Below are 4,646 nucleotides of genomic sequence, written 5' to 3' on the forward strand. Positions count from 1 at the left end.
AGGCAAAAGGTAGATTGTGGCCCTTCTTGGAATGCCCGTCATGATGCCTTCTGTGCACAACTGAACTCCCGACCCCCTGCTCGCTCGCCAAAGCTGGCTCCAGCCTTTACGTCTTGCTTAGCGGACAGGAATGCCCCACAGTCATTCTGTGAAGAGGCAAGGAGCGCCCGGCGGCGGGCCCCGGCCTCAGGGGAGCAGCCGGGTTGCCTCAGCGCTGGCCCGAGGAGGTGGTCACGCTGTCAGAGGCTGCTCTGCCAGACTTGGGGGGTGGGGAGAGCTGAGGGAGGACACACAAAAGGCAGCAGACCAGATGAAAGGCAAATGGAGGGGCCCGTTGTGGGGCTGGCATTTCCTGGTCATCTCAGGATTGGGGGTCAAGGCTGGTGGAGCTGGTTTTCAGGGACAGTCAGGAGATGCCAAGGACCTTGACTTGGGGGACCAGTGATGTGGCCACTTCAGCCTGGGTCCAGAGATGCAAGGGACCCTGCCGCCAAGGCCTCCTCAGACTCGCCTGACTTCTCTGCTGCATCCATCTTTCCTAGCTTGTCACTTTCTATTTAGCTTTGATAACATAGGCGGGGTTTTTTTTATTTAAAAAGCTTTTTTTTTAAACATTTATTCATTTCTGAGAGAGAGGGAGACACAATCCGAAGCAGCTCCAGGCTCTGAGCTGTCAGCACAGAGCCCGACGCGGGGCTTGAACTCACAGACAGCGAGGATGACCTGAGCCGAAGTCCGATGCTTAACTGACCGAGCCCCCCAGGCGCCCCTAGGAGGTTAAGATTATGTTTTCTGGGCTTGGCTTTTTCCGCCATGCCTCCTTTATCTGCAGGGATGTCACTATGCTTCTTGTTCTCTGCTCTCCTCACGGCCAGTCTTCCTGGGATCCAACTGCCACTGTTCTGTTGGTCGTGTAGCTCCGAGACTGGCTTCCCTAGGCCCCTCGCTGCGGGGGGTGGGGGGGCTGAGACGGCTTTCCTGACTTCCCGGCTGTTTTCACGCTGTTCAGCCCGTGGCCTCACCGAATCAGAGATCTGCGCTTTGTCTCCCTTTGTCCTTTGTTGGGGGGGGGAGAGGGGTGAAGAGAGAGCGGGGGAGAGAAAGAGAGAGAATCAAACTCCTTGCTCAGCACAGAGCCAGATGCCAGGCTTGATCCCATGACCCTGGAATCATGACCTGAGCCGAAATCAAGAGTCAGAGGCTGAACTGACTGAGCCACCGAGACGCCCCGGGCACTTCTACCTGGACTTTCTCATCCTCTGCCGTCTCTGTCCTGCTCAGCTTGGATTCTAGTCCCACAAACCCTTCCGTGCCCAGTCCCTTCTTCCCTCTTGGGCAAGCACTCTCGTGTCCTCAGATACATCTGCTTTTCAATTTACCTCAAAGTTGTATTGTGGATCTTTATTCTTTACTCGACTCCACATCTGAGATTCGTCACGGTGCAGTGTGCACAGACGCCTGACGGCTTCCGCCTGCTGCACACGATTCCCAGCGTGCTCACCCCTGGGAAGAACACGGCTAGCTGCAACACAATCACGACATCTGCGTGAAAACCCTGAGTCATGCTCTTAAGCAATCCCTGCCCACCCAAACAATGCAAAAGACTTTCCTACGGTGCCTGGCTGGCTCAGTTAGCACAGCATGCAACTCTTGAACTCAGGGTCATAAGTTCAAAGGGCAAAGCACTGAAGAAGAGCGAAGACACACAGATCTATAGCTTCGTACTCACTAGCGTGTGTATGAGGGGATTATGAGGCCAGCAAAAGAACCAACAAAAAGGATTAGAGGGCACCTCCTAGAGCTCAGGGAGGGCCAGCCAGCGGGAGCGCAGACCTGCTCTCTGGGACTGGTGACACCTCAGCTGCTCCACATCACCGTGCAGCTCGCTGATGCGGTTTGCTTTATCCTTTCTTTTGTTTCAATTATAGTTTCTCTTTGTATGTCTTCAATTTCTAACTTTTTCTTTTGTAATGTCTAATCTACCATTAATTCCACACAGTATATTTTTCATATAGGTATTTCAACACAAACCATAAAAGAAAAAAATTCAGTAAATATAGTTCATCCAGCTTAAGACCTTTTGTCCTTCAAAAGAAATTGATGGAAAAGAGAAAATATTTGTTTTTAAATGTTTATTTTGAGAGTGAGCACAAGCAGAGGAGGGGCAGAGAGAGAGAGAGAGAGAGAGAATCCCGTCAGTCCCACAAACCATGAGATCATGACCGGAGCAGAAATCAAGAGTCAGACGCTTAACTGAGTCACCATGTGCCCCAAGGGAGAAAATATTCATAAATTACATATCTGGCACGTGTGTATATATGTATAAACATATGCAGGTTGAAACCTAACATGATGATAAATGTATAAATGATTCAGGCACTTCACCAAAGATGTAGAGATGGCCAACAAGCACGTTAAAATATGCTCAATTTCCTTAGTCATTAAGTATATCCATGTTAAAACTACATGAAGATTCCGTGTGACACCACCTATTAAAATGTCTAAACTAAAAAAACCTCATCATAACAAGTAACTCCAGCACTGCCGGCGGGGCTGTAAAATAGCACACCCGCACTGAAAACAACCTGGCAGTTTCTTAGAAAGTTAAATATACAGACATAGGACCTAATCATCTTACTCCTAGGCAAATAAAAGAGAAATAATACTCAGGAGAAATAAAAGAATAAAAAAGAAAAAACATAAGAGAAATAAAAGAACATGTCCAAACAAAGACTCACATATGGGTGTTAAAGCAGCTTTATCTGTAGTAGCTGAAGAGTGAAAACCCGAATGTCAGCAGATGGATAAAGTGTGGTTCACACACACAACGGAACAGAGCCCCACAACCACCACCCGACACGCGTCTCCCCTCGGGGCGGTCGGCAAAAGCCTCCAACAGGGGCAGCACCTCAAGGAAATAAAAAGCCATCTCTGCCGGAAACAGAGGTCTAGCTCTTCCAGCGGAGTCTCTGAATGTGGTGGGCAGAGCAGAGAGCGCTAGAAACAATGTTCAGAGTCACCAAGAACTAGCTGAATGTGGTGCTGGGAGCACAGCATGGCTGATGGGAGGAGGGCGTAGGGAGTAGCTTTCTTCAAGTTGGTGACACTTACCTGAATCTCACTCCATGGACTAAGACATTTTGGGGGGTGGTATGTGCAGAGGTAAAAAAGGCCCGAGACAAGCAGGTTTGGTTTTGTTTGTTTAGTTGTTGGGCCATCAAGTCCTAAACAGGGAGCAGGAAGGAGGTAGGAGAGGCGGGTACTGTCAGACCACAAGGTCTTTGAATCCTGGTTAGTACGTTCTGAGCACACTGGGGGCGCCACTGAGGAGCTTGGTCTTCAACACGTACACAGCTCTTGTACTCGTGAAGGGAAAAGAAACTACATGTCCACTATAAAAAACCAAGTCAAGCAATTCAAAAAATATAAAGGACATTCAAAGCACCCTTCGTCCTACCGCCCGTAAACACCTGCCACCTCACTGTAACATTTTCTGTGTCCCTTTTTGCTCACGTTCTGTATTCGTTCCAATAAATAGCCGGCGGGCAGGGACCGTGTCCTCAGTCCTCATCATTCATCCCTCAAGCCCTCAAGCCCCTCCAAGTGAACGCTCCCGGCGGCCGCCCGCCCGCCTCCAGCAGTCCTGAGAGTCTAAGGGCCTGGTCCTCCGCTGCTTCGCTCCCGCGCCAGCATGAGCAATGACAGGACCCTTCAGTGTCCGCGAGGGTGGCCTCGGGGTTTCTTACCTCCTCTCCAACAGGAAGCCTCTCTGCCACGGGGCCTTGGTCACACCTAGCCTCTTGGCATACCCGATTCAAAAAGCCGCCACCCCGCGTCGGCAGCTCCGAGCACCCGCTCTAGCCGCTCCGGTGGGATCTCCAGGTCAACGCAGGGCCCCTCCACCGCCGCCGCGCTTCGTGTCCCGGTCCCTCGTCTTGCCCGGTACATCTCACCCCATGGAGGAGCTTCGCCCTCCCCTTGCCCCCGCTTTGCCTCGCTCCCCTAGAAAAGACCGACCCACTGCCCGCCCTGAGCCCCGCTCCAGGCGGCTGGACGTGGTCGGCGAATAACGCAGCGGGTTCACCCGCCCGGCGTACCCCGGCCCTCCCTCCCAAGCCCGCAGGGCTTCCAATCGACCCCCGTGGGAGGGCCTTCGCGAGGCCGCTCCCCAAATGCTTCCGTAACGTCAAGTGCGAAGCTTCGCAGGGTTCCGAGGAGAGCGACGCGCCGAGGTCTGCGCGGGCCCGGGACGCGAGGCGGTAGAAGGCTGCTCCAGAAGAGGCGTGGGGGTCTCGCACTAAAGCGGGGCGGGAGCCCGCGAGAGAAGCGACAGGGAGCCCTGCGGCCTGACTGGGGCTGCGCGAAGAGCGGGTCCCGGGGGTGCGCAACGGCTCCGGCGGCAGGAGCCAGAACCCCGCGCGCACCACCGACGCCCGCCACCGTCGCGCCGGACGAGGCGCCAGACGCGTAACTCTTGACGACGACGGCGGGCCGTTCGAGGCGTCATGGGCGCCGGCGCGGCGCCTCGCGTCACTGCCGGCGACGGTGGCGGGGCTTTGTGACGCAGACGCCAGCGCGGGGCTCCTGGGGAGCCTAGGGCAGCACCCCGTGAGGGGCGAGGGCCGCGGCCGCGCACGCCCGGAACA

The 4,646-nt window shown here is 54.2% G+C and overlaps 1 long non-coding RNA gene across 3 annotated transcripts; it reads right to left on the reverse strand.

Annotated features, from left to right (window-relative positions):
• Positions 1-900: 900 nt before the first annotated feature.
• LOC115298403 lies at positions 901-4,629 on the reverse strand. Of its 3 annotated transcripts, none has more exons than XR_003911728.1 (4): positions 3,747-4,629; positions 3,112-3,392; positions 1,380-1,522; positions 901-1,056 (listed from the first exon to the last, which is right to left on the reverse strand). It is a non-coding gene; the product is annotated as an uncharacterized LOC115298403 (long non-coding RNA). The 3 variants fall into 3 exon arrangements; XR_003911729.1 differs by having other exon boundaries at positions 3,112-3,356; positions 3,747-4,626; XR_003911727.1 differs by lacking the exon at positions 3,112-3,392 and having other exon boundaries at positions 3,747-4,559.
• Positions 4,630-4,646: the final 17 nt, after the last annotated feature.

This window comes from Suricata suricatta, chromosome 8 (genome assembly GCF_006229205.1).
Source record: "Suricata suricatta isolate VVHF042 chromosome 8, meerkat_22Aug2017_6uvM2_HiC, whole genome shotgun sequence".
NCBI classification, from domain to species: Eukaryota; Metazoa; Chordata; class Mammalia; order Carnivora; family Herpestidae; genus Suricata; species Suricata suricatta.